General features: G+C 46.2%; 1 protein-coding gene and 1 long non-coding RNA gene across 11 annotated transcripts in view; both read left to right on the top strand.

Moving 5' to 3' along the window:
* LOC310695126 overlaps nt 1-23,959 on the top strand; it is a 277,420-nt gene that overhangs the window by 172,335 nt on the left and 81,126 nt on the right. The window lies entirely within an intron of this gene.
* The window catches only part of HIC2 (HIC ZBTB transcriptional repressor 2), a 154,806-nt gene that overhangs the window by 106,333 nt on the left and 24,514 nt on the right, over nt 1-23,959 (top strand). For 4 of the 10 annotated variants that reach the window (XR_014519918.1, XM_083479046.1, XM_083479048.1 and 1 more), the window contains exon 3: nt 16,300-16,447. The exons of 3 other annotated variants lie outside the window; for them this stretch is intronic. The gene's annotated coding sequence lies outside the window, so the exon portion shown is untranslated. The remainder of the gene's footprint in view (nt 1-16,299; nt 16,448-23,959) is intronic. 3 more of the 10 variants (XM_083479050.1, XM_083479052.1, XM_083479053.1) reach the window with 1 other exon arrangement.

Genomic DNA, 23,959 nt, shown 5'->3' with positions numbered 1-23,959 from the left:
AAACGAAGACAGCGGGCAGCTATGACTTCAGCTCCAGGAAGAGCTTTGCTGCACTCCTGCTGTGGTGATAACCTTTTTTTATGGTTGCTGCTGTTTTGCTTATTTTATAACTGTATGCTAAATTGTTGTGATCTGCTCTGGATCATTATGGGAAAGGTTGGGGAGAAATCTGATAAATAAATGCATTTGCTTCCGTGTGTGTGTGTGTGTGTGTGTGTGTGTGCGTGCACACACACACACACACACACACACACACACAGTGGTACCTCAGGTTACAGACGCTTCAGGTTACAGACTCTGCTAACCCAGAAATAGTACCTCAGGTTAAGAACTTTGCTTCAGGGTGAGAACAGAAATCGTGCTCCGGCAGCAGCGGGAGGCCCTATTAGCTAAAGTGGTACTTCAGGATAAGAACAATTTCAGGTTAAGAACGGACCTCCGGAACGAATTAAGTTCTTAACCCGAGGTACCACTGTACATGCGCATATGCACACACATTTATTTCCTTCATTGGAGATTTTTGGTTGATTGGCACCTGTCAGGGATTCTTTAGCTGTGATTCCTGCCTTGCAGGTAGCTGGACCTTGTGGTCCCTTCCAACTCTTATGATTCTGCATATACTCTGTGACTCTATATATATGGAGACACGGGTGGCACTGTGGTCTAAACCACTGAACCTCTTGGGCTTGCTGTTCAGAAGGTCGGTGGTTCGAATCCCCATGATGGAGTGAGCTCCTGTTGCTCTGTCCCAGCTCCTTCCAACCTGGCATTTCGAAAGCACCCCAGTGCAAGTAGATAAATAGGTACCACTGCGGTGGGAAGGTAAGCAGCGTTTCCATGCGCTCTGGTTTCCATCACGGTGTTCCATTGTGCCAGAAGCTGTTTAGTCCTGCTGGCCACATGACCCAGATAGGTGTTTCTGGACAAACGCCGGCTCCCTCGGCCTGAAAGCGGGATGAGTGTCGCAATCCCATAGTCGCCTTTGACTGGACTTAACCGTCCAGGGATCCTCTGTATATACACACATTTCCACACCAATCCTACACAGAACTTGATAGTAATATCCTATAATATGCAACTAAGTACTGTCACACCAAGTATATCGCATACTCTTTTATTTCCTGTAAGCACTAACATTTCATTTTTAGCATACCACTCCTCGTGCAATTACAACCTTCTTTATATTCTTACAACCCTTTCATTTTTATTGTGTTTTGCCTAGACTCCTGCCCTACCCTGCCCAGACGTAATGGAGATCAGTCGCAGTTTCTATTTGCTTTAATAGTGTTGTCATCTTTTGGCACATTCTTGAGAGTCTAGAGCTGTTGGGGTTTTTTTATTTTATTTTTGTAAGCCTACAATGGGCTAACGAATCAGTTTTGATGTAATCAGCTTAACCGGTGTGTTTACTGTGATCACGGGACTGAAAAGCCCCCAAAAGTCAACTCCTAAATACCTTCATAGAAACTTAAATGCCATCTGTAAGCTTGTTCCTACTTTGTCACAGCGGCCAAACCAGTTTGGCCTGCCAGCAGCAACCCTGAATGTGGCACGACCGGGGGGCGGGGGCGGTAGTCCCCTTTTGACAAAATTCTGTAGCTGCTCCAGCCTCAAATCTTGCCCTCGATGCCATTTCAAGTCACCGTGTTACAGCAATGTTCGTCCATCTTGAGTCCCCAGATGGCGTTGGACTACAACTCCCATCATTCATGGCCATCTATTCCCAGTGGTCAGGGATGATGGGAGTTGTAGTCCAACAGTATCTGTTAAGGTTGCAGAACGCTGCCGTGCATGACTGAATATTTATTTTATCTAGAAATGCTTTAAAACTGCTTAATATTTCAAGATAGCTGAGCAGCGTGCAAAAATGCAACACAAAGACAATAAATGTTGGGGAAATGCGAGATAAAAATCAGTAAAACTGTCCTGTGCCCTTTTAAAAATGTGGCTCTTTTTTTGGGGGGGTGTTACTGGGTTGTTGTTTTATTTTGATTATATATATTGTTTCTGTGAACCCCCCTGAGACCTCTGGATATAGGGCGGTATATAAATTCAATAAATAGTATTACAGTGGTACCTTGGTTTCAGAACAGCTTAGTTTATGAACAACTTGGATTAAGAATGCTGCAAACCCAGAAGTAGGTGTTTTGGTTTGTGAACTTTGCCTTGGAAGCTGAACATGTTGAGTGTGTTCCACTTGTAAATTGAGTCCCCCGCTGCTATGGGAAAGCACGCCCATAGTAAAATTCATGTTAAATTGCTGTTTTAGGGGTTGTTTTTAAAAGTCTGAAACGGATTAATCCATTTTGCATTGCTTTCTATGGGAAAGCACGCCTTGGTTTAAGAACGCTTTGGTTTAAGTACGGACTTCTGGAACAGATTAAGTTTGTAAACCAAGGTACCCCTGTAGTAGTAGTAAAAACAGGGATTCAGTAACAACAGGGCGCAACCAAATACAGTGGTACCTTGGGTTACAGACGCTTCAGGTTACAGACTCCGCTAACCCAGAAATAGTACCTCAGGTTAAGAACCTTGCTTCAGGATGAGAACAGAAATTGTGTGACGGCAGCGGGAGGCCCCATTAGCTAAAGTGGTACCTCAGGTTAAGAACAGTTTCAGGTTAAGAACGGACCTCCCGAGGTACCACTGTATATATAAAAATATGCAGCTAAGGCCCTTTCCCCCAAAGATACATAAAACCAGTGACATAGAAAACCTCACAATCGTGCCCCTTCTGTGCCACTGTATCCCCCGGCTTAGGCAGGGTTTATTTATTGCTCGGAGAATGGAAGGCCTCAGTTTTATGGCTGAGTGCGAATGTGCGTTTAGAATATTTCCAGTCCCTGGTCCAGGACTCCAGTCTGCACTCTACATTCGAAGTGGTAACATGCAACTTTAAGCAGTCATGGCTCCCCCTTTCGAAAAAATCCTGGGAACTGTCGGGTGCTAAGAGCTGTCAGGAGACGCCTGTTCCCCTCACAGAGCTACTGTTCTGGGGACTTCATAGGATTGCTGGAAGCAGAAGGTGGCCATGTTGGCTGGGGCTTAGGACTTTTAGTTCTCCACTCCTGTGCTGTGGACTTGAGAGCTCTCCTCTGATGTGTTTGTGAAGAGGCAATTGGAATCTTTTGCTTCTGTTATTGTTATTGTTATTGTTATTATTATTATTATTAACTTGTGCTTTGTTGAGGTCAATCTGAGCTGTGTTTTGGAGGAGGTCCTGTGGGCCCAGTGGTCTTCTACTCTCAACTTCCCCAGGCATGATGTCCCCTTGATGGGAGTTGCCATCTAGTGTGGTTCACCACACCAGATGTAACACTAAAACCCTAGTTTGTTTCTTAAATTTATCAGTCGTTTATTTTTAAAACCAAGGTTAACTCAAAAGAAGTGAACACATACATTAAAACTAGCACAGAACAAAGCTTAGAAAAATCTAAAAACACATTCCTATTTTTAATGGGCAGGGCTAAAACGTCCCACCCACCCAAAAGCCCAATGAAAAAGAAATGTTTTTGCCTCATGCCTAATGCATAAAGGGACGCAGGTGGCGCTGTGGGTTAAACCACAGAGCCTAGGACTTGCCGAACAGAAGGTTGGCGGTTCGAATCCCCGCGACGGGGTGAGCTCCCGTTGCTTGGTCCCTGCTCCTGCCAACCTAGCAGTTCAAAAGCACGTCAGAGTGCAAGTAGATAAATAGGTACCACTCTGGCGGGAAGGTAAACGGCGTTTCCGTGCACTGCTCTGGTTTGCCAGAAGCGGCTTAGTCATGCTGGCCACATGACCCGGAAGCTGTACGCCGGCTCCCTCGGCCAATAAAGCGAGATGAGTGCCGCAACCCCAGAGTCGGTCACGACTGGACCTAATGGTCAGGGGTCCCTTTACCTTTTAATGTTATGTAATTATGGTGCGAGACGAGCCTCCGTACGGGAGAGCATTCCACAAGTGGGGAGCCATCACGCGAAAGGACCCATCTTGTGTTGCCACCCTCCAGACCCCTGGAGGAAGGGACACACAAAGAAAGGCCTCAGGTGTTGCTTGCAAGGTTTGGGGGCAGCTTATATGGGCAGAGGCAGACTGTGAGGTATTGGGGTCCCAAGCCTCGTAAGACCTTACAGCGTTGCGTCTGCACCAAGTCATCCCATCTTCTGGGTCCAGAGAATCTTCCCAAGGACCACATGAATTGCATCTGGAGGGCCACAGATTTTTCTATCCTGGTTTAAGCGAAATGAGAAAACCATGGTTCAGAAAATTATTATTTATTATTTATACCTGCCCATCTGGTGGGAGGGTGTTCCACAGGGCGGGTGCCTCTATTGAGAAGGCCCTCTGCCTGGTTCCCTGTAACTTGGCTCCTCGCAGTGAGGGAACCTCCAGAAGGCCCTTGGCGCTGGACCTCAGTATCCGGGTAGAACGATGGGGGTGGAGACGCTCCTTCAGATATACTGGACCGAGGCCGTTTAGGGCTTTAAAGGTCAGCACCAACACTTTGAATTGTGCTCGGAAACGTACTGGGAGCCAATGTAGGTCTTTCAAGACCGGTGTTATGTGGTCTCTGCGGCCGCTACCAGTCACCAGTCTAGCTGCCGCGTTCTGGATTAGTTGTAGTTTCCGGGTCACCTTCAAAGGTAGCCCCACATAGAGAGCATTGCATAGTCCAAGCGGGAGATAACCAGAGCATGCACCACTTTGGCGAGGCAGTCCGGGGCAGGTAGGGTCTCAGCCTACGTACCAGATGGAGCTGGTAAACAGCTGCCCTGGACACGGATTTGACCTGTGCCTCCATGGACAGCGGTGAGTCCAAAATGACTCCCAGGCTGTTCACCTGGTCCTTCAGGGGCACAGTTACCTCATTCAGGACCAGGGAATCCTCCACACCTGCCCGCCTCCTGTCCCCCAAAAACAGTATTCTGTCTTGTCAGGATTCAACCTCAATCTGTTAGCCGCCATCGAGATATACTCGACCGAGGCTGTTTCCATAAACCAGAGGTAGTCAACCTGGTGCTCCCCAGATGCTGTTGGAACTACAACTCACATCATCCCTGCCCATTGACTTCAGATTTCTTGGGAGTCGTAGTTCACAATACTCAGAAGGCACCACTTTGCTATCGCTGCCCTAAGCCGTGGTTAAGATTGACCATGGTTAACAAGGCTCATTTACGTAGCCTTTTATCTTAGGTGTGGGTAACTAACTTGCATATCCTCTTTACCTTGCGGCAGATGCCAGGCTCTAATTGATGAAAATGTTCCCTTGGAGTCGGATAATGCATGACCTATAAGATCCATGAAGGGTGTATGTGTGTAAGCTTAAAAACAGCTGTGGGATGGGGATTAGGGTGGTGGGTGTTTTTAATCCTTTCCTCCTGTGTTATTGTCTCTATCAAAATGATCCCTCTTCCAGGTCACTAATTGCATTGGGGCTCGGTGCGGGGAGAACAAGCGCAAAATAGATACCTTAAAACAGCCTTCCCATAAGGCACCTGCCCTGAGCTGATTCTTCATGTTCCTGCAATTGCTTAGCTTTAAAAAAAGAGACTGTATTGTGTGTTACACATGATTTGGCACTTTCTATAAGAACCTTGTGTTGCCCTCTGTTAAGGGGTGTGCTAACCTCTGGAACGTCTTAATTTCTGAATTTACGAACTCTTGACAAGTTGAGAAACAGGATTCAGTTATGCTTTAAAAAAAAAAGGTCTATTTCTCCACTTCTTAAAGTATTGTGTGTGTGTGTGTGTGTTTTTAAAAAAAAGTCTGATGCCACCATGAGGACTACAAACTTGCATATGTTGACTTTACGGAAGCTGGGGTTCTAGGAGCCTTCAATAGGGTTTTGAATAATGGCGGCAGATGCCGGTGGCCTGCTTCCACTGCAAGCCCTCCATTTTCACGGACATGGCACTTGCTGCAGAACAAACTCACTTGCTCCAAAATGCTTTTCAAAGAGGCGTCTTGTGTATTCAGATCCATACGTTGCCTCCTGTTGCGTAAGTCCTGTAAGAAACATTTAGCGATTTCGTAGTAAAGGTGCTTTGATATCTCTGTGCAAGATTGAAAACTTTGTGAATACTTAATCCTCCACTGCCACATGCTGAGTTGTATTCAGTGAGAAGTTTTTGTGAATATTCTAATTATTTCAGTGTAATTATAACTACTTCTTTTTTGAGGGGGGCACAATGTTTGCTAAGCCTTTTTAAGCTGGGTTTCCTGAGATTGCACTTTGTTTAAACAAAGTGGCAGGATGGAATCAGTGAATAATACATATCAGAGCAGGGAAAACTTTGTGGTATAATGAAAGGTCTCCCTTGAGTTCTTTTATTTCCCTCTCCTTATTTGCTTTCCTCTGCTTCCTGTAGCAAAATACGCTCCTATTTTTAAGAGAGGTTAATTAAATACCTGGATCTGATACCATCCCAACTGGGGCTGGGGCTTTTTATCACAATCTTATCTAAAAAGCCGCCTATATTTCGGTAATACCTCTTCCCTCCTTGCGATGGAAAACGAGAGTTTATTCTAACAGTTGTTTTCTTTCTTTCTTTTGTGGTCTGATCTTTGAATACCAAGTATGCTTTTACATCTTTTGGCCTGTGAAAGAACCGAATTCTCTCATTATCCCTAGTCATGACCTCCTGAATCTAGCAGACCCAAACTGGAGGCTACAGGGGCAGCCGGTTGAGGGTTCAGGGCTTGGAGCAGGCTGCGAAAGATAAGTGAGACCGTTGTGTCAGAGCTTGTTGGACCAGGACCGCTCAGAGAAGCCTCCCCAACCATCAGGGCCTGCAGTTCAGACCCTCAACAGCCACTTCTACTTATGAACTCAAGGCAGTACAGGGAATGAGGTCCAGGCCAGTTAGTTTGGCTCTCCAAGGCTCTGAAGTTCTCCACAATGGGCTGGAGCCAGGGCAGGATTTACCGTATTTTTCGCCCTATAGGACGCACCGTCCCATAAGGCGCACCTAGTTTTTTGGGGGGGAAATAAAGGGGAAAAAATTATTTCTCCCCCCAGGCGCGGGGGTAGGGCAGCCTGAGCTTCCCCCGACCCCAGCCCCCAAACAGGCAGCTCTCTGCAAGCTGTGGGAGCCCAGCGCTGGCTCCCAATGCTTGCGGAGAGGTCTGCGAAGCCTGGACGCGCTGATCTCAGTGCGTGCAGGCTTCGGCATGCCGGCAACTCTCCCCAAGCAGCGGGAGCGCTCCTGCTGCTTGCGGAGAGGTCCGCGAAGCCTGGAGAGCGAGAGGGGTCGGTGTGCACCGACCCCTCTCGCTCTCCAGGCTTCAGCGAAAGCCTGCATTCGCCCCATAGGACGCACACACATTTCCCCTTCATTTTTGGAGGGGAAAAAGTGCGTCCTATAGGGCGAAAAATACGGTAGGTTTGATGAGGCCCTAGGGTCAGCAAACTTTTTCAGCAGGGGGCTAGTCCACTGTACCTCACACCTTGTGGGGGGCAGGACTATATTTTTTTTGGGGGGGTGAACGAATTCCTATGCCCCACAAATAACCCAGAGACGCATTTTCAATAAAAGCACACATTCTACTCATGTAAAAGTACCAGGCAGGCCCCACAAATAACCCAGAGAAGCATTTTAAATAAAACGACCCATTCTACTCCTGTAAAAACACGCTTGTTCCCGGACCATCGGCGGGCCAGATTTAGAAGGCGATTGGGCTGGATCCAGCTCCCAGGACTTAGTTTGCCTACCCATGCCCTAAGCCGCTGAAGGTAATGGGGCCCTTTATATGTCCAGCTGTTCTTTGTCAACAGCAAATTGTCGCTGTTTTTTGTGTTGAATATATGCTATATGGTAATTTATGGACTCAATAGGTATCTAAAGCCATTTGCACATAACAAAATATCTATTTTATCAAAGTAATTGTTGAACTGAAATGCAATTAAGAAGTAGTATATTAATAGTGAAATTAAATGGCTGTTTTAGGGGTTGTTTTCAAAAGTCTCGGATGGATTAATCCGTTTTGCATTACTTTCTATGGGAAAGCGCGCCTTGGTTTTGGAACGCTTTGGTTTTGGAACAGACTTCCGGAACGGATTAAGTTTGAGAACCAAGAGACCACTGTATATAGAAATGAGCAAACTAGTGATATTTTAGGGAGCAGGCTAGCAGGCGGGGCCCATTACTTATATCATAGGAGCCTACACAACACAAAACACTGTTGCTGTATGTAGGTTTTATTTTATTTGTTTTTTGTCTTATATTTTGGAAATGTACATCCAGGGTTTTTTTCCCTTAAAAATTTTTGGGGCAGCCCCAAGAGAGTGGGGCCCTAAGCTAAGCTTACCAGATATTTTTCAATGAATCCGTGAACACTTTTCAGCTTCAATGGATTTTGTATGGGGACTGATTTGTAAATCCGGGGACTGTCCCCGGGAAACGGGGATGTCTGGTAATCTTACCCTAAGCTATAGTTTGTTTAGATTATATACGTAAATCCGGCGCTGGCTGGAACCCATCTGAAGACAGAGACTGCCATCCTTTATTAGAGGAAGTCGCTCACTCCGAACTCTCTGTGATCCATCCGCCACCAGCCCAGCCCTGTTGCTTTCCTCACTGATTCCAGCATCAGACCCAAACATGGCAGCCCTCCTGGTGTAGGGCGAGTCTCCTGGCCCCAATCCCACTCCTACGTGGCTACGTGGCTAGGGCTAGCAGCCTCAGGGGAGGAGAGGGCTGTGCTTCTGGCTGCTCCTCCCCAACCTCTGCCCATTTGGCAAAGATCTGAAGCCAAATATTTTTAGCCATTACACTTGTACCTTGGTTGGTCAAACGCCTTGGGAGTCGAACATTTAGGCTCCCCAACGATCGGAAACCGGAAGTAGTTATCCCAGTTTGCGAACGTTCTTTGGAACCCGAATGTCCAACACGACTTCTGCGGCTTCCGATTGGCTGCCGGAGCTTCCTGCAGCCAATCAGAAGCTGCTCCTTGGTTTCCGAACGTTCTGGAAGTCGGACAGACTTCCGGAATGGATTCTGTTCGACTTCCGAGTTACCACCGTATGTATGCCTTTGTGGCTTGCTTATGTGAAGTAACAGTAGCTGCATAGAGCCATTCTGAAGCAGCTGGTTTTCTTAGTTTTTAGTTTGTGTTTGGGTCTTAGCGGGAGAATTAAATAGGGAAGCGTCCCGACATGTTTTAAGACAAGAGTTCTCAAAATGCCATGACATAACTTTTTTTAAAAAAAAAAAAAAAGATTGTCTCCTCCAAGGTAGTTTTTTGTGTGTGTGTTTTTTACTAACCAGAAACTGCTACCACCCCTTTCTGAAATGCAGTGCTCAGACCTTTTTATTTTTAAGTTGAGCAATGGTGTGAATGTTGAAATAAGACCCACTGGGTGTTTTGAATATTGTTGTTTTTGAAAGGTCTGAAGACAGAACCTGAAGTTCCTCTTTGGATATTCCATTTCTCTCCTTGGTTTTTGAAAACGCGTGTAAAAATAGATCCACAAAATGACTTAAAGAGAACGTGGCTTTTGATGAAGCTTGCGTCTTTGACGTTCCAAGTCACCAGAGCTCGAATTGGGAGGGTGAGGAAGTTTTGGGGTGGCGCTTAACAAAATCTACATCCACTGAACTCCTCCCAATTTTATCCAAATTTAATTGGTGTTTTAATGGTTGAAAACGGTCCTTGAATCCATAATGATGGATATATATGATGGATGGATATATATTTAGGAAAGTGGTTTTTCTGTCAATCTGTACATTCGAACACCTTACGAAATATTGTTCCCAAACCTGGCGTGACTCGAGTGCCTGAGGTGGGAGCAGCGCTCTTCATTGAATCAAGATGAAAGACTGAAACGTGACAATTTGACTTCACCCAATTTTGGGCATGATGTGTGCAAACTCACAAATTATGCTACCCGTTTAAGAAACACAATTTTACTTGGTTTCTAAAAACAAGAACTACTACCATGCAGCTCAGGGCAGTGTGTGTGTGTGTGTGTGTGTGTGTGTGTAATAATCTCACAGGCATAGTACACAGGGAAGATTGGAATTTGCAATAGGCAGGTCTGCAACCAGACCAGTCATAGCAAGAAAAAAGAAATCAGATACACCAGTTGCCATCTTGCAGTGAAAACCCATGGGGTTATAGCACTGTTGACAAAGCCTTCATATTATAACAGATAGGTTGAAGGCTGTGCACCAAACAGATTGATTGCAAAATGAGGTTAATTGTTGGAACGTAAGATTCCAAGACGATCTTCAACCTTACATTTTATCTTCACTCATACAATTTGACATTCTGTGTAATGTGTATGGGTTGCTCGTGCGTAAGTTGCCGCCTCTCCAGGCTTTCTTGCCTGGTTAAACCTTTCAGTCTGGGCAGCCCTTCACTTCGTGGCTGCCTCAGTCGCTAGCAGAATCCGTCAGTGGGCGTTTCTTAAACCTTTTCCAACATAAAAGTTGTTTGACACCCAGTCTCCTCCTACTCTCTCTGCGCGGAAGTCTTCTGCGCAGGGTGGGCGTGGGTAGTGGAGGACCCGTGCTCTCCCCGCTGGTGTCCGGTGAAGAGTCCTGGAGCCCTCTCGCCGATTCCCCCATCAGCCCCTCTATATCCCTGGTGTTGCGCTGATTTGCTTCCCCATCAGCGGAGCTGCCTCTCTCCCTCCTGAGCCCTTCTCCAGCATCATTTGAGAGCCTTCCCTCCGCCTCTAGCTCCGATGTCAGTTCCCTGACATTCTGCTTAAATTGTAATAGTAATCATGGACACCTACTGTGTACATAATGTTCTTTAAGCCATAGTTGACTTTTGTATATGGATACATGACATTATAAAGTTACATTTATATTTCATGTTTTCATATATGTGTTTGTGTGTTTGAGAATGTTTCCACAAGTACGTAAATCTTAATTGTCCTGGCACAACAAATACCACATCAACCCCCTTTTCTCTTTGTTTGCTTTTTGGTGGTTTGTTGGCTTGTCAGCAAAGAGAAAAAGGAAGACCAGGTCGTGTCAAAGGTATCTTTTTTGGAGATGCGGATAAAGAAAGTGTTTCTTGGTGCACAGTTAAAATATGGAGTCTGCAACCAAAAGAGACATCAGCTTGGATGGCTTTACCAAGAGGGTTGTTGTTGTTTAGTCGTGTCCGACTCTTCGTGACCCCCTGGACCAGAGCACGCCAGGCACTCCTGTCTTCCACTGCCTCCCACAGTTTGGTCAAACTCATGCTGGTAGCTTCGAGAACACTGTCCAACCATCTCGTCCTCAGTCGTCTCCTTCTTCTTGTGCCCTCAATCTTTCCCAAAATCAGGGTCTTTTCCAGGGAGTCTTCTCTTCTCATGAGATGGCCAAAGTAATGGAGCCTCAGCTTCAGGATCTGTCCTTCCAGTGAGCACTCAGGGCTGATTTCCTTCAGAATGGAGAGGTTTGATCTTCTTGTATTCCATGGGACTCTAAAGAGTCTCCTCCAACACCATAATTCAAAAGCATCCATTCTTCGATGATCAGCCTTCTTTATGGTCCAGCTCTCATTTCCATACATCACTACTGGGAAAACCTTAGCTTTAACTATAAGGACCTTTGTCGGCAAGGTGATGTCTCTGCTTCTTAAGATGCTGTCTAGGTTTGTCATTGCTTTTCTCCCAAGAAGCAGGCGTCTTTTAATTTCGTGACTGCTGTCACCATCTGCAGTGATCATGGAGCCCAAGAAAGTAAAACTTCTCACTGCCTTCATTTCTTCTCCTTCGATTTGCCAGAAGGTGATGGGACCAGTGGTCATGATCTTAGTTTTTTTTTTATGTTGAGCTTCAGACCATATTTTGCACTCTCCTCTTTCACCCTCATTAAGAGGTTCTTTAATTCCTCCACACTTTGTGCCATCAAAGTTGTGTCATCTCCATATCTGAGGTTGTTGATATTTCTTCCGGCAATCTTAATTCCGGTTTGGGATTTATCCAGTCCAGCCTTTCGCATGATGGAATTCTGCATGTAAGTTAAATAAGCAGGGACACAATATACAGTGGTACCTTGGGTTAAGAACTTAATTCGTTCCGGAAGTCTGTTCTTAACCTGAAACTGTTCTCAACCTGAAGCACCACTTTAGCTAATGGGGCCTCCCACTGCCGCCGCACCGCTGCTGCACAATTTATGTTCTAACCCTGAAGCAAAGTTCTTAACCCGAGGTACTATTTCTGGGTTAACAGAGTCTGTAACCTGAAGCGTCTGTAACCCGAGGTACCACTATACAGCCTTGTTGTACCCCTTAACCAATTAACCAAGATGTTTAGACAACCTCATTGGAGATAAACACATCAACAGTTGCTCACCAGTGGGTTTGTCCTACCTCCTCTATCCGGACAGGAGTGCTTCTGAATGCCAGTTGCTGGAAAACAGCAGGGGCAAGAGTGTTGCTGCGCTCATATCCTGCTTTGTGGGCTTCCCATAAGCATCTGGTTGGTCACTGTGAGAACAGAAGGCTGGATTTATATGGGCCATTTGTCTCATCCAGCAGCACTCATTTTATGTTCTTATGCTGAAGGTCCCAGATAGAGAGGAGGACGAGGAGGAGATTATGTTGTCAGAGATGCTCCAGTCCTTCCTTGTAGAATGAAGCTGCAAAGAAATGTAGTTTTGCTTTCATAGAATCATGGAGTTGGAAGGGACCCTGAGGGTCATCTAAGCCAAGCCCCTGCAGTGCAGGAGTCTCTCTAGCAGATCATGTCCAGGCTGCTTCATAAGTAGTTCAGCTTTTGCAGCAAGGAGACAGATGAAGAAAGGGGTAGTCACAACAAGGTTGGCATGCACTTTCGGGACTGCAGATATATTAAAAAGCAACTCAGAAAAGCCTGGAAAACTATGAATGGATTTCAAGGAGGGAGGCACCATGGTGGAAATCTCATTTACTGATTAGATTCTCCTTGGGTTGCAAAACAGAAGCGTTTAATTGCCATTAAACAGTTGCGCTTTTCTAATCCATTCCCTCTTACCAGGAAGACACACTCTGTCCTTAGGAGTATTCACGCTAATCATACTTGTGCTTCCTCCAAAATTTTAAGAAGCGTAATTAGGAATCCTGGCACTAACCTCGTCATTTTTAATATGCAGCTGTTTATGAAAACCCAAATCCTTCCAGTGGCAAAGAGATAATATAGGATGCTGGCTTATACGGAATCAGACCGTTCCACAGTTTCAAACAAGGGTCTCTCCCAGCCGTATCTGGAGATGCTGGGGATGGAACCCGGGAACAGAATTTTACTTGTAAAGCAGCTGCCTTTACCATTGAGCTACAGCCCTTTCCCCATAATATCTGAATACTTTCAGCAAATGCTGCCCATTCATGCATATATGTTGTTGTTCAGTCATTTAGTCGTGTCCGACTCTTTGTGACCCCCTGGACCAGAGCACACCAGGCACTCCTGTCTTCCACTGCCTCCCGCAGTTTGGTCAAACTCATGCTGGTAGCTTCGCGAACACTGTCCAACCATCTCGTCCTCTGTCGTCCCCTTCTCCTTGTGCCCTCCATCTTTCCCAACATCAGGGTCTTTTCCAGGGAGTCTTCTCTTCTCGTGAGGTGGCCAAAGTATTGGAGCCACAGCTTCAGGATCTGTCCTTCCAGGGAGCACTCAGGGCTGATTTCCTTCAGAATGGAGAGGTTTGATCTTCTTGCAGTCCATGGGACTCTCAAGAGTCTCCTCCAGCACCATAATTCAAAGCATCCATTCTTTGGCGATCAGCCTTCTTTATGGTCCAGCTCTCATTTCCATACATCACTACTGGGAAAACCATAGCTTTAACTATACGGACCTTTGTTGGTAAGGTGATGTCATGCATATATACCCAGATGTTAAACATGATGCTGTTGTGGCCTGCAGACTGAAACCAAAGGATGGCTTAACTTAGTGGGGAACTATGCAATGCACACATCTTCCCCAACCCTCGAGCCAGTATATGTCTCCTGCCCTAAATCTGGTACCTTTTTTTAACTGATGGTCTTTTTTTCAGCTTTCGGGGTTCTCTCTTGCCAGACTCTCTTTGGGAAGGGAAGGAAGGTCTCCAAGCAGGATTTCTCTTAATCTCTGACCTACTGAGAGCACGTTGCCGGTGTTTGGTTTTGGCGAGTGGGTGATGGTTGCACAAACAGTCCAATAAAAACACCGTCTGTTGACTCTGTACAGGTTTTATGAGTCTAGCAAGTTACCCAAGTCTGGAGAGCCTTGTGGCACGTTTACATTAGTACTGCTTTTCACCCACTTAATCCAGTGCCTTGCTAGCTACAAAGGTGTTCATTATAACCTCTCTCTAGTGCTGTCTTCAGTGGCTAATGAGATTTTTGGAAACTGGGACAGAGAGCCATAAAGGGGGGGGGGAGTATTGTTCCTTGGGATTTAATAATTCACACTAGCTATTACTAGCAGCTTCGTCCCCAGGGTTGCTTGGGAATTCTAAGAAGACAAAACAATACAAAACAAAAACAAAAAACCCAGCTTTGAAACCAGTGGTTAAAATCAGTGCAGTTCTGAAAGATTCACCATCTTTATTCAAAATGGCATCCGGTTGCATCCAAACGTAGACTTGTTCTCAGGAAACATTGTGCCAAATTTATAAAATCTTAAGAGGTGTCCAAATGCATAGCAAAGAAATAAATAACTTTCTGAAAGATAGTAGTAGATGGATAAACGGGATGTGTATAATTTATTAGACATTTGTTTGTTTTGCCCTGGCGCTCTCCCTGCGAAAACTGCTCTTTACTGCTGAATCAGAGCAAATAGCAATCCCCAGAAAACCTGAATTGCCATTTGTTCCAATGTATCGTCCTAAAACCAGTTTGAAGTTCATATTGTGATACTGGTTTCATAATTTTGACCTGGTGATTTATCACTAATCATGGTGTGTGTGTGTGCTGTGCAAAAAAACGCAATGTGGGAAAAACCATGAAGCCAGCCAGTGCCTCTACGTAGCTCCTTATTTCAGACATTGTGATATATCAGTATATTGTGATGTTTAGCTGGTGGTATATAACAATGTTGAAAACTAGATATTGCCAAGCCCTAGTTCCAATTCAGTGTTAAAGAGCAGGTTTTCCTGAGGAAAGTGGGGTGGGGGGAACCCCTCAGATAGAGTTTTAAAGCATGGACCCATGCCTAGAAAAAGTGGGGCAAAAGGTAAGTGTGGCTGGGCCTCTCAAGGGCCAGTCAGGTCAGCTTTGATACAAGTGATGGGAAATCCTGTGTCTCGGGTAGCAAAATGCCTTAGGGACACCATGCATTTAAAGCAGTATCACTTTAAACAGTCATGGCGTCTCCCAAAGAATGCTGGGAGATGTAGTCTGTTAAGGGTTGCTGAGAGTTGCTAGAAGACCATTCCTCCCATCACAGAGATATACTTTCCAGAGTTCTTTTAGCAATCAATCCCTCTTCACCGGGAATTCTGGAAATTGCAGCTCTGTGTGGGGAATAGGGGTCTGCTGACAATTTTCAGCACCCTTAAGAGACTCTTGCTCCCAGAATTATTATTCAGTACAAAATAACTAGGCAGAAAGAGTTCAAAATGTTTGTGTGAGAGTGAGAAGCAGGGGAGAATCACATGCTTTGATTCATTTAAAAATAACATATAGAGCAGCTTTTGCAAAATTGATGTCCTTTGGATGTTTTAAATATAATGGCCAGCTGTGGTCCCAAACATCTGGAAGGGGCACCAGGCTGGTAAAGATGGTCGTGCCAGTTTTCTGGGCCTAAGTTCAGTCCTTGTTAACTCAAGAAATGGCAAATGTTTGCAATATACTCTTGAAACGGTGGGTGTTGCTCTTATAACTGAAAAATCCTGAAGAGTCTGCAGAATTAGGGCTAAGGGGAGATAAATTGGTGTTGGGGTAGGGGAGAGGGGAGAGGCAGAGGAGTTGAAGCAGAAGATTTTGGGGCATGATGGCCGATCAAAGGCCTTGTTTAGTGTATAAGAGAACCATAACGTCAGCGGCACGAAATCCTGATTTGTGCATACAAACCCAAGTTGCACAGCCCCTTCAGTGATACGCCAAGGTAACACATGCCTACAGCGTCTCCCTCAGCAGCACATTCCTATAATCCCCTCAAAATGTAGCCCTTGGAGAATATGCTGCATCGAGGACCACATTGAAATAGGTTTGGTAAGGTAGATCATTTCCCCTCGCTCCACTTCCTAGGTCTTTTTCCTTCCCTGAGACTCACGATGGGTTATTTTGCTGATTTTAAAGCAATATTGGACTGCTTTCTTAGATAGTCTTCTTTTATTTCTCTCTGTCTCTCTCTTCTCTTCTTATTTTTTTTAATGGACGTTTCGATTTTGATTGCAATTTTTTAATTGCATTTGACAGTGATCCCCCGCTGGTTCTTCCTTCAGCATCTCTACCAGCTACGTTCTATTGATGGCCTGTTGTGATTTCAATGGAACATCCTGGGAGGGACCTGGCACGACGGGCACCATTGGAAGGAGGTGCCTTTTAGCCCAATGTACCTGGCATGGTAAGCGGCAACAAAGCAGGGTTTGCCTGCTATTCTTAAATGCTCGGGGGCTCGACTCACGCAGCAAGGGGGCCGCCTTCTTCCTCCCTCTCTCTCTCCCCCTCCACCCCACACCCCGCTTCTTTGACGCAGCTTTTGCACCAATTAGCCCTGCTTCTTCCTCTCTTTCCCCTTGGCATGCCCTTGCTTCACCTGAGCAAAGGTCTCAAGGCTTTGTTGAGCTTCTGTCTGCCCTCCCCTGAGCTCCCCATGTGTCGCAGGGCCTCCTTCCATTGAGATGCTCCTCTGTTCCATTTGCATAGCGCTTCCATGTCTCGTTGGCTTGCTGTTCGTCTGTTCAGAGTGGGATGGGGAAACCTTTTTTTTCCAGCCTGAGGGGGGCACGTTCCCTTCTGAGCAGCCTTCCAAGGCCCACATTGCCGGTGGTGAACGGGGCCAGGGGCAAAAGTGAGCATCTGCTTTACCTCTGTGCAGTAGGATAGTTTCTACACCAGTGTTTCTCAAACTTGGGTCCCCGGCTATTGTTGGACTACAACACCCATCATCCCTAGCTAGCGGGACCAGAGGTCAGGGATGATGGGAGTTGTAGTCCAACAGCAGCCACGGATCCCAAGTCTGAGAAACAAACCCAACAAAAGCTCAAGGGGGTGTGTGAAGCAGAGCCAGGGAGGGGTGTGGCCTGGAGAAGGTTCCAAGGGCCACGTTGAGAGACCTGGAGAGCAGAGGGTGATTGGATGTCAAGCTTCCAGGATCTACTTTGTTTTTACTCATGATACAAAACAGGTTCAGGTGTGTGTTTACATGTTAAGGTCCACAGTGCCTACTTAGCTCAGGAACTTGTTTTGGGGTATAGCTGTCAACCTTCCCTTTTTTTGCGGGAAATCCCCTTATTCCAGTGCCGTTTCCTGCTGCTTCCCTCTGCTATCCCAGATTGTTAGATATCCCGTAGACTGTCCCCGGGACAGGTGAGGCTGCTGATCCCTTATTTTCGAGGCTGCTGATCCCTTATTTTCAAATCTGAAAGTTGACAGCTATGTTTTGGGGGGTATGAACTGAGCTCACAGTCCTTCCACATGCTCATCTACTCCTGGCACTTCTTCCGCCGTCCCCAAAAAGCAACCACAAATGGTATTCAACCAAGTTTTACTCAGAAGACACCCATTTGGAAATAGTGGGCCTAACTTAGGCCACCTTCACACCATACATTGAAAGCGCTGTGGTGCCACTTTAAATAGTCTTGGCTCCCCCCCCCAAAGAATTCTGGGAGCTGTAGTTTGTTAAACATGCTGAGAGTTGCTAGGAGACCCCTATTTCCCTCACAGAGCTACAATTCACAGAGTTCCCATTGAAGGGGATTATTAATCCACTCATGAGAATTGTAGCTTTTGTGAGGGGAATAGGGATCTCCTAGCAACTCTCGGCACCCTTAACAAACTACAGCTCCCAGAATTTTTGCAGGAAGCCGTGACTGTTCAAAGTGGTATGAAAAAGGCCCTTAGCGGCACTGGATTACCCAATGAGCAAGATTAAGCAAATGCTCTGGGCCACCAGCAAAGCACGGGCATGACAGAAAGGTTTTTTAATATATATTTTTAAGGATTTGACATTTGTTATTTCAAAAAGAAGCATCAAAATAGTCTTCATGGGGAAAATCAGAACTATTTTTAGACACTACACAATTTTATTTTATGGGTTAGTATTGTTTTTATTTCAAATTACTTAAGGGGGCATTATAATCCTATCAGTGCATAGGGGCTCTAAAGGTCTTAAATCTGGAGGTGGGCCTTGGCCATGTTCATTATTTCCAATGGGTCTACTCTGAATAAAGCAGCCCAGATCAGCATGTTCAGGGTAAACCATTAACTATGCTTTGCAATGTGCAAACTGGGCCAGCATGTCTCTTAATCCCATTGCATTTTTAGCACACACATAAAAAGGGTCCTCACTGGATGAGAATCTGTTGCAATTTTTTCGACGTGAAGAAAGGACCTCCTCTCCTGGCTGTTTAAAAATGATAGCTGACCTAATCATTTAAGAGGGCCAAACTGCATGTCAATTTTAAGTGTGCATTTTTCCCAAAATTGTTTTGGCAGAAAAGAAGATTGGTATAGAGGCCCTAGTCTGGGTTGGATTCATAATGCACAGAGAAAGTTATCTCTTCCCACTGAGACTCGCACTCTGAAGGTCCTCTTGGCAGCAACTGGGGAATGGTGGTGGTGGTGGCAGGAATAGCAGCTTGGAGAAGGATGGAGGATTGTTGACGAGCAAATGGTGCAGGAAGATGCAAAATGCCCTCCCTTCAAGCCCTCATCCAAGGCCTTACACAAAAGCTGCTTTTTCTGAAAAAAAGAGAAAAGCATAATTGACTATTGTTGTTGTTTTTAAAATATGCCTGACGTATACTTCAGCTCTTAAGATTTACACAGTATGCCTCTGAATGCCATTTTCTGGGAATCACAAGTGGGGAGAGCACTGTTGTGCTCATGTCCTACTTTCAGGCTTCCAAGGGGGGCATCTGGTTGGCCAGGGTGAGAACAGGATGCCCGGCTAGTTGGACCCACTGGCTTGAGGAGGAGAGGGCTATTGATGGACACTAGCCATGATGGTAGGGACGCGGGTGAGCCTAGGACTTGCTGATCAGAAGGTCAGCGGTTCGAATCCCTGCAACAGGGTGAGCTCCCGTTGCTCGCTCCCTGCTCCTGCCAACCTAGCAGTTCGAAAGCATGTCAAAGTGCAAGTAGATAAATAGGTACCGCTTCAGCGGGAAGGTAAATGGCATTTCCGTGCGCTGCTCTGGTTCACCAGAGCGACCCGGAAGCTGTACGCCGGCTCCCTCGGCCAATAAAGTGAGATGAGCACTGCAACCCCAGAGTCGGCCACGACTGAACCTAATGGTCGGGGTCCCTTTACCTTTACCTTTAGCCATGATGGTTGTTATACTCTGCTGCCATGGTCGGAGGCAGTTGTGCTTCTGAATCCCAGTGGCTGGAGACCACAGAAAGGGAGAGTGCTTGGATCCTGCTTGGAGGTTTCCCACAGGCACCTGGTGGTCACTGTGAGAGCAGGATGCTGGACTAGAAGGGCCATTGGCCTGATCCAGCAGGCTCTTCTTATCTTCATCTAGAGTCTGCCTTATACCAAGTCAGATCACTGGTCCATCCATCTCAGAATAGTCTACATTGACCAGCAGAGGCTCTCCAAGGTTTCTGACAGAGGTCTTCCATCAGCTGGACATGCCATTGAGGATTGAGCGTGGCACCTTCTGCATGCACAGCAGATGTTCTGCCGCTGATCCCCACCCATTTCCCCCTACAGACAGGTTTTGGAGGGTTTGCTTCAGTTGCTGGGCACAGGCATGCCGCTTAACATTGCAGGCATCAAAGCACCAGAATCCCTTTCTATTTCCCCCTTCTCCTCCTCCTTCTGGGCACATATTCCTTGCCTTGATCTTTGTAATGTTCTGGGCACCACTGTAAGCGCAACGTGACTCTCCTTTTCCAGGAGGGAGAAGAGGATGCAGGGAACGGGAAGCAGAGCCAAAACAATTTGGCAGAGAAATAGTGGGCACAGTGTTTTTGTCTTTAGTCATCAAATTGCATGGCAGGCGGCCACTTCAGCCTTCCCCTGCTTCTGAAAATGAGGGTTGCTGTCAGGCTTCCATCACCCTGGGCATGCTGCGTGGTGTTGCTTTGGCTTCGCTGTTTGGTGTTTTGCTGTGCAAAGATTGAGGGACAACTTTTGTGTCTGGAATGCAGAATCATGGAATTGTAGCTTTGGAAAGGGACCCTTACGGGTCAACAACCCCAACCTCCTGCGATGCAGGAATCACAGCTGAAAAATCCCTGACAGGTAGCCATCCAACTTATGTCTAAAAACCTCCAATGAAGGAAAGTCCATCGCCTTCACAGGTAGTCCGTTCCAGTGTCAAAGAGCTCTTACCGTCAGAAAGTTGTTCCTGATGTTTAGGCAGAATCACCTTTCTTGTCATTTGAATCCATTGGTTCGGGTCCTTCCCTCTGGAGCAGCAGAAAACAAGCTTGCTCCATTGTCCATGTGGCACCCCTTCAGATATTTGAAGATGGCTGTTATATCACCTCACCTCCCCCAAGTTAAAACAAACCCAACTTCCTCAACCGTTCCTCATAAGATTTGGTTTCACTCTGGGTCAACTTGGTCACTCTTCTCTGCCTTATTCCAAGTTAGATCTGAGTCCATCTAGCTCAGTGTTGTCTACAGTGATTGACAGCCACTCTCCAGGGTTTCAGGCAGGGCACTCTCCCAGCCCTACCTGCAGATGCTGAGGATGGAACCTGGACCTTCTGCATGCAAAGCAGACACTGACACAGAGCTATTGCACCTTCCCCAGTTCTGGCCAAAGTTTCCCCATCCCCAGTGTAAACGAACACTGAAATTTTAGCTCTGTGAAATGCTTGCAGGGGATAGTCAGATGTGTTCTGCAACAAAATTTTGCAGTGTGTCCTCACCTCCCAGCAGGAATGGTTCAGTTGGGAGTTGCAGCCAACCAGCCTTGGACCTCTCCCAAGGGAATCCATTGCATCTCTCCTAGTTTCGACTTTCTGTTCTGACACTCAGCGTTCCAACCTGTCAAGTTCTCGTTGGATTGAATTTTGGGGATTGTTTTATTTTCTTGCACTTCTTCAAACCTTGGAAGTCGCCTCATCCCTTCTCAGTGGCCCTATTTTGGCACTCACCGTTAGAGAGAGGGATTGTTTTTGAGTACATGCAAGTGCGTGGGTGGTGATTTTATGAGTGTTGCATGATTTGTTGTGCAGCAGTAGGGTTGTGTGCTGTGACAGAAAACCATGAGATAACTTTCTGAAAAGAAGAAAGCGCTTTTTGGAGTACAGCCCCAGCACTGAAAACACCTGGCTGATGTGCACCCCCTCCCAACCCGCAGTCTCTAACTTTACACGAACTCTGGCTTCTATCTGCTCTGCTGTAATCTTAATAGACGAGCATTCTCCGACTCTGCCTTGAGGTCCAGCATTTTGCCTGCGCTTGCAGAAGAAACTCTGCTTTGCTATAGCAACGTCAGCAGCAAGGCTATGGATGCTTCTGCTGGCTTCTCTGTTCTGTTAATTACTTCGCCTTTGCTGTCAGATCAGGGCCCTGGGAGAGGAGGCACCAGGAACCTTTTGAAGAGTGCCAAGATCACACAGTGTCGCCTTGCTGGATCAGAGGAAAAGGCCCATCTTCCCCACGGTGGGCAAGCAGAACCCTCCGGAAAGCCCCCAAGCAGGGCCTAAGGAGAATAGCCCACCGTGTCTGCCACTGCCCCCCAGCATTGTAAATTAGAGTCTCTGAGCTGCAACCAGCTCTTCTCAGAATTAGGCCCATGGACGTTAATGGACATGACTAAGGCATTATCCTGCCTTTTGTGCCACAGGTCTGGGCTTCCCAGGCCCGTGTTCAAGTGTGTTTTGTTTGTTTGTCCTGTGTTATGGTCCCAGTGCTTTTCCCCTGGGGAAACCCACATTTTAGCAATAAATAGGAGCAGAAAGCATTTTCTGCAGATTGCTTTTTGCTCCGATTCAGCAGTAAAATGGGGGCTTTCCAAGGAAACGCACTGGGTGGGATGTGGGGGACCCTTAGGACATGAACCTGGAAAGCCCAAACCTGTGCCTAGAGAGCTTAAAGCAAAGGTGAGTATGGAACTTAGGTTCATTCAGTTGGTTTTATTTTAGTAGAACTTAATTGAAGACAGCACTGCATTTATTAGTGGCTCTTAAGTAGGCACTGGTATGAAAATGTATAAAAAGGGCAAAATTATTATCAATTACCTGCCCTTCACCTTAAGATCCCAGGGCAGGTTACAACTTTAAAACACACTATTAAAAAGTTTTAAACAGCTTGCAATTACAAAAATAAGGTGGGTCCTAATAATACACACCTGAAGTGTCAAAAGCCAGGGTAAGGAGGTGTGTCTTCCCCTCTGATTTTTTAAAAAGAAAAACCTTTTAAACTGATGTGGAAAACTGGATTTTGGACTGGAAAAATGAGACACTGAAGTTTAACAGAATTGCCCATCCCTTACCTCTGGCTGACCCATCTAAACCGGAGGCTGAACGTGGGATTGTGAAGGTTTCTGTAAGCAACGTGCCACTCTTTCCCCTCGCTTCCTGTTTGCGTGGAGCTTAATCGCCTCTCCTCTGGGTTGTTGATGTAGCGTTTTCTCTTTGCATGTTAAGATATTTATCTTGAGCGGAGCCAGCTTGGGATGGAGTTTCTCAGCATCTGTATCCATTTCTCCCACCCACAGTCAGGCTTTCCTAAGTGAAACTGGCAGCTCTGCTCCACTGCCCTATGTCAGCTTGCTTCACTCAAGCGCCTCTTGACGCAACGCCTAGACTTAAACTCCCACCCTGCCCAAGAAAACGTCCAAAGCGTATATCTCTGGCACCTAATGGGACATGCAGAGCCCATCTTTCCCCCCAAACCCCAAAAGCATGCATATGTTGGGGAAATACCCAGTGCTTTGAATGTAAGTAGCAGGTGTGGAAACATGCTGATCTTTGGGGCATTGTTTTCTATGGTTTATTAGACATGAGGAATTAAAAAAACCTTTTAAGGAGTTTGGGACTGGAAACAGGAAAGGACATGAGCTGGGGGAACTCTTGAGACAAATACAACGTGGGTTTAAGTTGAAGGAATATGGCCAGGATTATGCGCGATATTCTGCATCTCCACTTCTTCTTTTCTTACTAGTTTTTTAAATTGCAAATATAACAGGAAGAAAAATGAAAAAAATAAATAAATGTCAGCACACATGACCCCTATTCTCCTCCAAGAGGTACAATTCCCAGAGTGCTTTAACAATCAGATCCTCTTCCCAGGTTACTCTGGTAACTGTACCTGTAAACAGAATGCTCATCTTTCATAGAATTGTAGACTTGGAAGGAATCTGGTCCAACCCCCTGCAATGCTGGAACTCTGCCTGCAGCCATCACTGGGTGGGCTCCCTAACTACCAGCCTTACGGTTAACAGCCAGACGCATTTGAAATAAAAGCACACAGTCTACTCATGTAAAAACACCAGGCAGGCCCCACAAATAACCCAGAGATGCATTTTAAATAAAAGGATACATTCTACTCATGTAAAAATACGCTAATTCCTGGACCGTCCGCAGGCCGGATTTAGAAGGAGATTGGGCTGGATCCAGCCCCCGGGCCTTAGTTTGCCTCCCCGTGGGAATGATGGTCTCTTAACAACTCTCAGCACCCTTCATGAACTACAGTTCCTGGGAGTCTTTGGGGAAAACCATGACTACTTAAATAGATGGTGCGGATGTAGCCTTAAGAGTCATGGTTACGCTTCCTCTGTGTTGTTGTTGGTTTGGTTGGTGAAATGTGCAACTCCTTTCATTTTGGAGCTTAAGAAGTGCTTGCATGGGGTTCCCAGGTGGTTCTCCCATCCAGTCCCATCCTCCTCCAGCAGCGTTTCTGTGTTACGTGCCTTCCATCTTTGCTTTGGAGGCCCTGAATTTGCAGGTT

This window comes from Podarcis liolepis, assembly GCF_965112155.1.
Source record: "Podarcis liolepis genome assembly, chromosome: 15".
Taxonomy (NCBI): Eukaryota; Metazoa; Chordata; class Lepidosauria; order Squamata; family Lacertidae; genus Podarcis; species Podarcis liolepis.
This window is presented reverse-complemented; position numbering and strand designations above follow the sequence as displayed.